The following is a 13,202-nucleotide window of genomic DNA, read 5'->3' on the forward strand; positions in this document are numbered from 1 at the left end:
AAAGTGGGGTGGGGGAACTAGCTCAGGGCTTTCTATACTGAGTTCCTCAGCCCTGGCAGGGACACCCCTCTAGCTCTGCTGGTCCAGGAGCCAGACAGGGGCGGGGCTGGGGCTCAGGGGACTGAGGAGAGCTGACCCCCTCTCTGGCATGGAGCTGACTTCTAGGCCTGCTGTGTGGCTGAGTGGTGATGTGGACAGTGGAAAGGGGTGACAGCAACTGTCGGGCCCAGGTAGAAGGAAGGCAAACAGAAAGGGTATCGTTGACAAGCAGTGGTGTCCATCAACTCAGGCTAATGAAGAGATAGGTACGATGGCCTCGTGCTGGACAATTTGTTAACGCCCAGTTTTTCCAATCCCCATCACCCCTGTGGATTAGACCTTCCACCTCCTCATGCTCCTGAGAGTGCCCTGTGGGGAGTAAACGCTTTGAGGGTACTTAGCAGGCTCTCCTGGCCTTTGCAGTGGGCTGCTGCCTTGTGGGAAAGGAAAGGAGAGCTGTCATTTATAAGTATCTCCTACAGGTCAGGGTCAGGTTAAACATTTTCATAACAGTTATACCATTTGATCCTTGCAATACCCTAAGAGGTGGGATTCATCATTTCCAATTTGTAGGTGGGTAATTGAGGCTTAGAGTAGGACAAAGACTTGCCCAAGGTCTCCCACTAAATTAGGCGTGGCTCCTGCCCCCCTTACCTCACTCCCTTCATCATAATATATAACTGTCTCACTTGCAAGACTGAAGCTACTTCTGAATTTTCTCCTCTGACCCCCCCCCCCCCACTACCAGCTATCCCTTAACCTAACAATTAACCAACACCCCTTCCTTTGCTGGTGATGGAAACTCCCTCCACTGAGATGGATTTTAAGGGTTTGGTTGAAGAATGCTCCCCCGAAGAGGGAAGGAGAGATTTCAGTTTTTCAGAAGTACATTGGAGAAACAGAGGTAAGAAAAGCAATTATAGTGTGTTGCAAAGGTAGATGGAAAAATGAACTTAGCATGCCCTAGAGCCTGAATGGGCCATGGTGTCTGGAGCACAGGGGAGGCGTTTGCATTTAATTCCTGTTTTCAGCAGATGGTATCCCCCTGCAGCTCCCTGAAGACTGGACTAGGGTGTCAGTGGGCAGCCTGATGGGGTTTGGGGCTCAGAAGAGAGATCTGGTCCAGTGCTAGATCAGAAGTTGTGCTGACAAGAGCTCTCCCAAGGATTGCTTGGTCTTTCGGTATCTCCAGAGCCTGTCACCTTGAACTGCAGAACTGTTGGATGAAGGAAATGGCTGACTGAGTGTTAGCAGACGCCCTCACTGTGCCCAGGGCACCTAGGATATTGGAAAGAGATTCTAGAGGAACAGCCTCTATTCCGGCCCCACCCCACGCGGAAGGCTGGTGTTTCCACATTCTCACTCTGTTGCTAGACCCAGTAGCATCCACCTGAGGAGCAGGAATACATTTTTTCCGTCATAGTTTTCTTCTCAGCCTCATCTACCCTTGTTTTTGCCACAGCTTTCCCATTGGATTCCACAATCCAATTTCTAAGCTGGAAACCCCCCAGCTCATAGCAGGACCCGGAATGCAAGACTCCGGGTGCACACACAGGCCCCTCACCTGTGGTTCTCAACAGACCCACTGCCAGATACCAACCAAACGAACCTCTGCTGAAAGGCAGAAGGCCAGCTTCTCGCAAACAGAGAAGTTGTCCCCCAAAGACACAATAGTAGGTGGACAGCACCTTGAGTCCACTTGGCCGATACTTAGAAACTGATTGGGTCCAAAACTCCATGAGCTTCCAGAGATTTTAAATGACAGCCCTATGCACGACAACTAGGCAAGCCCCGGATGCCCATCCTCCTGCCAAAAGTTTTCAACCCACGAAAGGACAACAGGAGGCTGAGCTGCGGTTCTGTTTGCCCACAGAGCCAGAGAGCCGAAAGCTTGTCCTGACAGAGGTGTGGAGGATGGCTGAGGTGCAAGGCTCACCCCCCACACGGCCCCAGTGACTGCAGAAGTCTCTTCCTTTGGAAAGCTGAGGGAAAGGAGTTAGCTGAGGGACACAAGAAGCTAGTTATGCTCTGGCATTCTACACTCTTTGTAATTGGTAGAAATCCTACAAACTTGCATCAGCTTTCCTAATACAATAGATTTGGGGATTTAAAAAGTGTTATTAGCATGGTGGCTTTTTAAACACTTGGAAATAATTCCCACCCCCACCACTAAAGTTGAGTATTTATTTTTTAAAAATAAACTCGAGGCAAGCATGCCATGCAGTGCCCCTAGCACAGGTGACTGTTGTGTAAACCAGTCTGCCCACCGGTTGGCCGTGGGTGGGGACCTGCCCACAGCTGTCACCCTACTCCTAACAACTCCTCAGGGCACACCCTGCTCATTAGGCCCAGGCCACGCCTGGTCGCCCAGACTCCTGGCTGAACCAGAATGCCAGGGGCGGGAGGTGGCTCCTTGAACCCTGAACAATGGGCTATTAATTCAGGCCCAGGGCCTCAGGCCCCAGAGAGCTGAGCTTTCGGAGCTCCCTCAGCCATGCCTCGGATGGGCCTGTGGGGCCTGCAGACTGACTCTGTGGGGCGGGGAGCAGAAGGGACCCCCAGACGGAGCCAGGCAGAGCTCTAGGCAGTAAAAATAGACGTGTGTTTAGAAGCTTCCTCCCTCAGTAGAGGGCTGAGCCAGGGCAGACATTATCTCACTCCTGCTCAATGTCCCCCCAGGCAGGTAAGGGATGGGACTTGTTCCTACTTTATAGCTAGGGAACCCAAGCTGCGAGGATGGGAGGGCAAAAAGACTGAGGCCACCAGCTCTGCCTAGCACCTGCCTCATGTCTGACGACAGCTGAGCAAAGGCCGCTGCCAGCCAATGCTGCTGCCCCGGGGATGGGGGCTGTCCCCTCGGAGTGGACACGTGCCCCCACTGAGACAGGCTACCTGAACCCCAGTCCATCTCAGCTCACACCCGCCTCTTCAAGAGAATCCAGACCTCGCTCTCCTTCCTCCAGTGCTCCCTCTTGTTTGTAGCCCTTCCACCCTCAGGGCACCGCGTGGCATGAGGAAGGACAGGGCTGCCCACCCAGCCCCGCCTGGGAAGTACAGCCCACGGATGCTTCTGCTAACTCAGGATAAACCGGATTGGGGTTAGGCGCATGACAACATGCTGCTATTTGTGGAGGCTCCTGGCCTCTCTGCTCCCGTGACACCAGGAGGGCAAGGGCAGCAGCCATCTCTGCCCAGTCACGAGACTCAGGCCTTACCGGTGAGCCAGGATGTACGTAGTCACAGGGCACAGGATGGAGGCAGAGAGTCTGCAGAGAGGTGGCAAGATGCTAGGAAAGACCCCTCGCTTGGCCCTGGGAGACCCCAGTGCAGCAGACCCTGCCCGGGGTACCACCCAGCTTGGGCAGCCTCCCCCTCCTGGGGCCTCATCTGTCCAATGAGAGGGCTGGATGAGATGAGATCTTCTCTCTTTATGATTCTTCCACTGTCATTAGGCTGGGTTCTCTGAGTCCCATTCCCTCCACTGCTTCTCTCAATAAAACCCATTCTAATTGGGGGATTAGAATTAGCCTCTGTCTAAATTAAAGGCTGGGTAGGGAGTGATGGAAGCTATGATGGGCAGTGGCTGTGCAGGTGCAGCTTTGGGCAGGCAGCCCTGGGGCCTCCTGAGAGAAGAGAACCAACTGGAAGCCAGGGTTCCCTGCCCTGCACCTCCTGCCTGGCCCCCACCCCAAACCCCAACCCCATGAGGTTCACCCATTCTCTCCAGGTCTCCAAAACCAGGTCTGAGGCACTTGGGCAGGATGGAGAAGTGTGAGCTCCGAAGTCGGGAGCCCCACAGGGCGCCAAGGACAAGGCACAGGGCTTGAGGAGCCTGAAGTTCTCTTCAAACAGACTCCGCCACATTCACCTGCTGGGAAGGCCCAGACCACACGCTCCAAGCTCAGAGCCCCTTTGCTTACCACTTGACTTATTTGTCGGGCGTGTTTTGGCTGACAACGCATTTTCCCATACATGATGTCATTTGAGCTGCTTAAAAACAGTAAGATATTTTCTCATATTATAGCAGGAAAATGACAGCTCAGAAAGTTTAAGCAACTTGCTTAATGGATCCCAACCAGGAAGAGATCAAACCAGAACTGGGAGCCTGGTGGTCAAATTCCAAGGAGAGTGCTCTCTCTAGGCCACCGTGTCCCTCAGCCCCAGGGATTCAGAAACACTCCACTGGGAATCAGTGGGCTGAGGCCTTTCCAGCTACCAAGGCTACGTGTCCTCCATCCATAGGGCTCAAGAGCCACCACACTGTTCTCTTGGGCCCACGTGCAGGTCCACTGCGAAAGAAGGCAGAGAAAGCCTCTTTGTGCGGGCCTGAGTCTCAGGGCAAATCTTCCCTGAGGACCGAAAGGACTGGATTTCGTTCCTCCTGCTAAACCCTATGATGGTCTCTTTTAGAGAAAGACCCAATAAATGTCTTCAAATCTCTGAAAGCCATGGGGAATAGGAAATGGCCATCTTCTGTGGGGACCATGGATGAAAGAAGCAGGAAGAAGATGGGACACAGCGTAGGGAAAGACCAGTGTAAGGATAAACTCTCCAAACATGAGAACTGCCTGGGGATGTTACTGGCTGCTTTGTAACGTGGTAAGCTCTCCATCACTGGAGGAGTTCAAGGCAAAACCTGGGTAACCATTCTGCCCTGGGAATGTTATAGAGGAAATTCAACCCCTGGAATGCGGAGAATGTGGGAAAAGTGCTCTACACAATATTCACAATTCCTCACACCAAGAGCCTATGATGAAATGAGAACTATTCCAGCTTCTATTCAAACCCTGGATTCCCCTCTGTGAATGCCCTATTGAATCAAGAGATAGTTGTTACTGAGTGTCTCTACCAACTGCTGTTACAGACTGGGACAGAGTTGAGGAAGGGGTCAAAGGCAAGGGATGCGGGGTGTGTGGTAGCCCCCAGACCACAGCAAGCTGAAGGTCTGACACGGGAAGGTTTTTCTGGAATTCCATGTACTGAGGTCTGAGTGCTTTGAGGCCATGGTTATCTACCCTCCCTGAGAGGTAACTGGGGCATTCCCATTGATATGGGCAACCAGTCAGAGACCTGCCCAAGCCTCATGAGCATCTGTCCCCTTTGCCACAGTGACCAAAATAAGTTGTCAGGCTTGGTCAAGGCAAGCCCTGCCTTGGCTCTGGGTATTGGCTAGCCACCTGCATCGAGGAGACAGCTGCCTGAGTCACCGGCCATCCTTCCTTTGCAGCTGGCCTGGACATTTCATATTGAGAAGGAGCTCTCTTGGGACTTCTGCGTACCTGGAATCCAAAATCTGGATTTACAGGTGGGAAGATTTGATACCAGCATTGTCCATGGAACACCCCAATGTACAAAACTGTCTGCCCTAGTTCCCTCAGGGCTAGGAAAAACCAGAACAACCTCCTCCTTCAGAAAGTCTACTCTGTTGGTGAATAAAGGGGCACCTTCCCTCTCCCACCACCCCTCCTGGCCACGCATCTCTTGCTTGGATTTTATTTTCCCCCTGGAGGCACTTGCTGCCAACCTGGGAGAAGGGCCCTCCAGACTTCAGGCTTGGCCCAGTTCTAGGAGTCCTGGAGCTGCTCTCACTCATACCTTCCATCGAATCATGCTTACTGAGTACCTGTGTACCCTGCAAACCAAAAAGAACAGGCCACTACCTCATTAAACAATATGCAAATAATACGAACAGGCAATTCCCTGACATGGCTTGGCGACTTACTTGCTGTTTAAATTTGGGCAGGTAACGTCACCATTCTGTGCTTGTTTGCATAAATTCGTGGCAGGGCTGGAAAATAGCAGCAGCCTGTGGTTTTCTAATTCCATTGCCAAATGGGGGTGGGGTAACCGATCAGTGTGTGATGTGCAGGTTATCAATTCATCTTATCAGTTAGGGATTCTCAGAAAAGGCTTGATCAAGACAGGGGTGGAAATGATTGCAGAGGAAGCTAGGGCCTGTCCCGAGCTAGCTGTGTGGCCGTGAATGAGTTGCTTCCACTCTCTGGGTTCCACCTCCTTCATGTTATAATGAGGAAGGATGGCTGCAGAACGACAGCATTAATTATTACTTGGGACTTACTATGGCTGGGTCACCTTAAGAGCATTATCTCACATAATCCCCACAAGAACCCTATGGAAAAGGTATTTGTATCCTCATTTTTGCAGATGAGAAAATGGCAGTTCAGGAGAGTTAAATGACTTGTCCAAGGACACTCAGCTAATCAGTGACCTACCTAGCTGGGACTTAAAGCCCTGGATGGCTGACTAACCCCACCATCTAGTCACTATGTCTGAGAAGTTGTGATGTTCTTACAGAGTCCCCAGGTGCCTACAGGGGCCGGTACCCTGGTGTTCCAAGCTGACCTGTACGTGGAGAAGAACCAGGTGGCTCTGGGAAGCCCTGCCTCCTGTCAAAGCAGACCCAGCCAGCTGCAGAGTCTGAGAGGTCACTGTGACTTCAGGACTGACAGAGGGAAAGAAACGACCCCACATCTTCCCCACCCTCCAACTCTAAGTCCCTTCCCTCCCTTTCATTTCCCTTCCCTTCCCTTCCTCCCACCTTCTCATTCTTCCTCCCTCCCTCCCTCCCTTCCTGCTCCCTCCCACCCTCCCTCCCTCCCTCCCTCCCTTCCTTCCTTCCTTCCTTCCTCATTGAGGTAAAAGTCGCATAACAAAATGAACCACTTTAAAAGTGTACAATGCAGGGCATTCAGTACATTCAGAATGATGTGCAGCGACCACCTCCACCTTCTAAAACAGCTTCATCACCCCAAGGAAAACCCCAGACCCGTTAAATGGTCACTCCGGCTTCCTCCCTCATCCTAGCCCTTGGCGACTACCAACCTGCTTCCTGTCCCTTTGGGTTCACCAATTCCCGTAATGGAATCATGCAATATGTGACCTTTTGTGTCTGGCTCCAAGCACATTTCTCAGACCACACTCCCCAAGGAAGAAGGAGGAATGGGGACCTCTTCTCCCGCCTTTGCCTCCATCTCCGCCCTCTGATCCACATTGCCCTGTGCTCCTGCCCACAGCCTGTGTGGCCCAGCTCCTCCATTCTATGCCATTTCCTGTTTTTTAACTACTATGAGCAGAGGACTGGGATGGTTCATAGATTCATTCCAATAGCTCATGGGCTAGCAGGGGAGATGGACAGGTAAACAGTCATTACAGCAGTGTGATAAGGCAGTTTTCAGAGAGCAGGGGGTTTTCAGAGAGCAGGGGAGCCCAGAGGGGAGACATGCAACAGCTTCGGGGTGAGGGTGGTTACGGAAGATAACATGGAGGAGACCAGGGCTTTGGTCTGTCTTGTTCACCCTGTTTCCTTAGCACTTACTTACCATGGTTCCTGGCACCCAGCACAGGATGAATGAACTGTTCAAATCCAATCAATCAATCAATCAATCATTGATCAATCAATGCAGCTCTCAGCTGAGAGCTGAAGGATGAATGAGAGTTGTTTATACCGGATAGAGCATGTCTGAAGAATTGCAGGCAGAGAATTGCAGCCCCTGAAATACACTGAAAGACGTTCAGTGTAGAGGCACGTAGGAGGAGACGGGCCAGATGGTGTAGTACCTTGGAAGGTACGTAAAGACCCTTGACTTTAACCTGAGTAAAAGGAGAAACCACAAAAGGGTTTCAAGCAGATTCACCTTTTAGAAGCTCATCTTTCTCTTCTCGGTTAGAGACAACGATGACCTAAGGATGTGCCAGGCAGACAAAACAGGCATCATTCTCGCAGCTGATGTTCCCGTGGAGAACAGAGGTACTTAACACATCATTAAAATAATAAATAGTCACAAGGGTACAAGGTGCTCTGAGAGATGCCATGGGACAGGGACAGCCTCCCCAAGACAATGACCTTTAAATCAAAACCTGAGAAATGAGTAGGAGTTGGTCAATTAAAGAGAGAGAGGCAAAGAGCTTTCCAGACTATACTAAAGCTTGTAGGAAGGTCCTGAACAGAATGTGTTGAAGGAAGCAAGAAAAGTCCAGTGTGGTGGATGTGAAAGTGAGGCTGGGAGTTTGATCAGATGAGGCTGCAGAGATAAGCATGGGTCAGACCCCAGAGAACCCTCTTACACATTTTGGACTTACCCTAAGCAAAATAGGAAGTCTTTAATGATATAACATCCTATTTTGAAAAACAGGATAACTTGCATTTCTCTTTTGCATTTCTGTGCATGAGACTTCTTCCTGGTCAGCGCAATCATCTGCTTGTCTTGGAAGTCGAGTTGGGATTATCAAATAAACAAATATAGAGGCGAATAGTTAGCTTCTGACATCTGAAACAAGATTTTCCAGCCAGACAATAGTCTCAAAAGACAGTCTTTGTTAAGAAAAAGGATATTCTGGATGTCTTTTAACTTCCTCTTTGAGATACCAAGAAGCAAGCCTAACAGAACTGGTTGTAGAGCTTCACCTAAAGAGGAGAACAGAAGAGAAAGCCCTGACCTGTGGTCTGGAGAGTAGTGGGACGAGAGAGGAAGCAGGTATGGAAGGAAGTCAGGTGGACCTCCCACTTGTCCATCTTCCAGCTGAAGTCCCAGAGAGCAAAGGTGTGTGAGACGAGGGAGGGAGGGAGGGAGGGAGGAAAGAAGGGAGGGGAGGCCCTTCTCGGGCCCTGGGAAGAGACCTCAGCACATATCTATCTAGAGGTCTTCACATCAAAATAAACTTTGTGGTTTGCTGTAGCTAGGCACGGAAGGTTTGAATTTCACCTTCTCAAACCACCCTAGATTCCCATGTGGTGTTAAACTGATGCCTGTCCTGGATCGTTAGCTGTGAATTTTATATAAGAACGGAACCAGAAGCAGACCAATTAAAAGCCTGCTAAGCTTTTAAGAAAAATGCACTAGACAAAAAGCATTGACTGTGGCCTGTCCTAGTCTTCACAGTTCATTCTTAATGTAATCCACGGGCCCAGAACTGCAGACAGTAGGCTGTGAACACGCAAAATCAGTTTGGTGTTTTGGCTGCAGAGTGGGGGACTGGAGGCAGCTGCAGTTGTCCAGGTGAGAGATCATGGGGGCTTGCTTATATGAGGATGGCGACGGCAGGGCTGGCTAGCACATTCAGATCTGAAACATATTTCGGAAGGAAGACTGTTCTTGGTGGTGGTGAGGGAGAGATGAGAGTCAAGGGCAGGAAGAGGGAAGCTAAGGAACGTGGCATTTCAAAGAAGGAGCAGTTAGCAGTGTGGGCTGCTGTGCCTCGGTCAAGGAGGTGTGTCTGTAGGATTTGGTCATAAGGAAGTAGTCTCGAGGCAGTGAGGGTAGATGCAGACTTGAGTGGGTAAAGGAAGAGTGGGGCATGAGGAAGTAGCACCACAAGAAAAGATAACTCCTCTGAGACTCTGTCTGGGCGGCTGAGATGAGGGGTGGGGTCAAAGGAGGGTTCTTGTCATTTTTAAGATGGGCAAGACTTGACCTCATTTAATGCTGATGGGAAGGGGCCCTTGGAGAGGCAGAGGTCAGTGACAAGACAAAGAGGAGGAAACTAATTGACAAGCGTCCCCAAGAAGAAAGAGTGTAGTGGGACCCAGAACTGGGTGGAGGAATGAGCCTTGGGGAGCCAGAGGGACCCCTCTCTGTTAAAGAAGGTAAAGGAGGGAAGGTGGCGGACAAGCTGATAGGTTTGAGGATTTAGCAATGGCAGGTTGAGGAGATCCCCCTTCTGATGGCCGCCGTTTTCTATGAAGTGGGAGGTGATGTCATCCATGGAGAGCAAGGGGTTTGGGGGAAGGTTTGAGAGCTAGGAAACAGTCTGAGCACCCCTTCTGGGGAAAAGAGAGAGAACTGGCCAGGAAAACACAAAGTGCTGAGGTCCAGGCCAGGTTGCAAACATGAACTCATGGTGGCACCAATCGGCAAGGTTCTGTGATTTTCTCCAGAAGGAAATTCCTAACCTGGGTGCCCTGCTCCAAAGCTCCAGGCCTGCCTTTGCACTGCAACGGCACATGCAAATCCAGCAAGTTCCTCATAATACGCCTAAACTGAACCAGGCCTCCCCACCCTCACCCAGCTCCTCCTCCTGCTGTTGGCAGAGTCTCCTCACAGACTCCCTGCCCCTGGCCTTACTCCCCCCACCCGCTCGCCCATCCTGCAGTAATCTTCCTAGAGTGTGTCTGTGGCCACAACACCTCCCCTCCCATTCAGATTCCCTCTGAAACTGCCAATACCTCAAAATAAAGCTCTTGTTTCCACTTACTTTTGGGGTCTCAGCTTAAATGCCATTAGTTCTTAGAAGCCTCCCCTCCCCACCTCCCACCTCCCAAATTAGGGAAAGTCCCATGGTACCTGCACCCATGACACTTTATACATTTTCTTTGAGAGACTCAGTGCACTTGTAATTACTTGCTCCTACCCCCATTAGTGATGGCAGCTGTGAGTGTGAGTGAGTGAGTGTGTGTGTGTGTGTGTGTCTGTGTGTGTGTGTGTGTGTCCCAGCACTTCTATCTCCCCAGCAGGGAGGACAGTGCCTGGCACAGACACTCTATTTGGATGACTGACTGATGGAAAGATGCAAGCCTATCGTTCAGGCCCTCCAGAGCTCAGGTTAACTTTCTATCACCCCCTCACTTCAGCCCATGCTCCAGATATTGGGGGCTCCTTTCTGGTCCCCAAAGATGCCTCCTGCTTTCCTCTCCCACCAGGTCTTTGCTCAGACTCTTCCCTCTGCTGGGCACACTTGCCCTCCACTCCATCTTATAGACTTCCCCTGCTCCTTCCAGCCCAGGGCCCCTTCCCTTGTGGAATCTTCTCTGAAACACCCCACTCGCCACAGACCAAACCACATAAGCATCTATCTTCTTGGTTCTTCCACTCCTATCAGACTGTAATCTCCTTGAGGGAAGTTTCTAATGTGTACTTAATTGATATTTCACATGAGAACATCTGACTGTAAAGCAGAGATCCCTCATATCACACTTGTATAAATAGTGTCTTATACAACTGTCCCCAGTAGTGACTTTCATGGGTGTCATGTACTTAGTAGGGACACAAAAAGTCTTCATCTACACATTAATTTTTAAGATTAATTTAAATGTGGTTCTCCTATGTTTACAACACGAAAAAGGTGTCTGTTTTCATCGGTGAATAGTCTGTCTCTTCAGGTTTATTCCATCTTTACTCGAGAAACAAATGTAGGCCTTCTGCCGTGGATCAAGGTAGTGACTGTATTTGCCAGTGTACCAGACGTGCCACTGTGTAAGGGAAAAGGAATTTCTCCCACAGCTGATAATTGCCAATACGCTCAGCGACGTTTGTCTCTTGGACGTCTGAATAACGCCACGAATGTGAAGCATCGGAAATCTACGAAGCACTAAGATCAGGAGGGAACTCTATTGCTATTCATAGCTATTAGTTTATTTTCCATGCGAGTGTTTCATGATTGTTTTTAGTTCAGAAAATAGGGCCATTGGGATCCTTAAAAATACGACCTAAATATAAATCCATGGAGACCAAAAGAGTGGTTGCCAAGGGCTGGGGAGAGAGGGGAATGGGAAGTGGCTGTTTAATGGGTCAGGGTTTCCTTTCGGAGCGATGAAAATGTTTTGGAATTAGACAGAGGTGGTAGCTGTACAACACTGTGAATCTAGTATAATACTAAATGTCTCTGAATTGTTCACTTTAAAATAGTTGCTTTTGTGTTTTGTGAATTTCACCTCAATAAAAAAAAAATTACATTATCGCGTACATAACACAACACTTTCTAAATGCCCTACAGAACAAGGCACTACTGTATTCTAGAACAGCCCCAGATCTAAGGTCCCACAGCACCGCATACTTTGCCTTTGGATAAGGAGTGGGGTCCCTCATGTACACATACGGCCATGTCCTCAAGGTGTCCTCAGAGACACTCAGCTGAGCACTACAAACCAGGCCGAACATTTTGTTTCTTCTCCGGGTGACACGAGGACTTGGGAAGGTGTTTAGTTTGATTAAGGACTTTCTAGTTCCAGAGGTGTAACCTGAAGCAGGTTTGTTTGTTTTCTTTTCTTTTTCCTTTAAACAAGTGGAACTTTCCAGAGACAACAACTTGCAGATGTGCATAGAGCCCCATCGCTTCACTGGGGTGTCTGACCACCAGGGCCCAGTGGAGAGGAGGGAGGAGGGACCCTGCACGAAGGACAAAGTCATGGCTACAGCTTCTCTCCACTCTAGGCAGGTTCTGCAAACACAAAGGCTGACTGTAAAGAAGGGGAGATGGGCCTGTCCTAACAACTCATGGTTTCTGAGAAAACAGTCCTTGTGTTGTCTTGTCAGGGGAGGAACAGACTCTGTCAGCAAGCGCAAGGCCAGGAGTGAGAGCAGCCTCCAGATCAGGTGCATGGCTGGCCAGAGGGGAGGCCATCAGCCCCCTTCCTCACTGGGGCCTGCTGCCTGTAGGCCTGGCGGGGCCCTGGGCCAGTGCCCACGTCCAACCACCCCATCCATCCTTTAAACACAGCGCCCAAAGGGAAATCACACCCTACCATTTCAAACATGGTTCTGGAGCCCAGAGCCCAATGGCTGTAGCACAATCAAGTTGCATTAGTTGCGTTTATTACCAAAGTCTGTAGGGTTTAACCGTTTAAGTCTCCTCCTTATTTTAGCACTTCTCAGATGCCTTCAGATGTCATCTTGTTCAGTAGCCCAAGAGACAAATGCCGCTGACCACCTTGGAAAATACTGGCTCCAGGAGAAACGCCCTTTCCCTTATGCGGTGGCGGTCCAATGAACAAAGAAAGCCTACTGACAAAGTTGTGCTCTCTCAGGGAACCCTAGGTCCAGCAAAAAGGGATAGTCCTAGGAATTCCTTGCCAAGACATCTCCCCTGAGGGAGAGGACTCTGATTAGCCCCTAAAACTCCAACTCTGTTGGTAATGTCATCAACAGTTGGCCACCAATCCAGGTCCCTGATTGGGTTTGGACCAAGACAGCCCAGACTCAGAGGTGACTGCAAAATGCCCTGATGGACCCTATTAGGTTTGGGAACCCAAAGGAGGTGGCCCCTTATTGTTTGACTCAAGAAAAGACTGAAAAGCTGTCCGGATGCTTTTAAGACACTACTTAATAGCTTCACAAAGCCGCAGGTCTGCTTACGACTCCTTCTAATAAGTGCCCGGCGAACATGGGCCATGGGGGGGAAGAGGTGGAAATTTTGACAGAGCAGATTTT

The sequence above is a fragment of the Rhinolophus sinicus genome, chromosome 2, assembly GCF_057876585.1.
Source record: "Rhinolophus sinicus isolate RSI-liver-muscle chromosome 2, RSI-T2T, whole genome shotgun sequence".
Taxonomy (NCBI): Eukaryota; Metazoa; Chordata; class Mammalia; order Chiroptera; family Rhinolophidae; genus Rhinolophus; species Rhinolophus sinicus.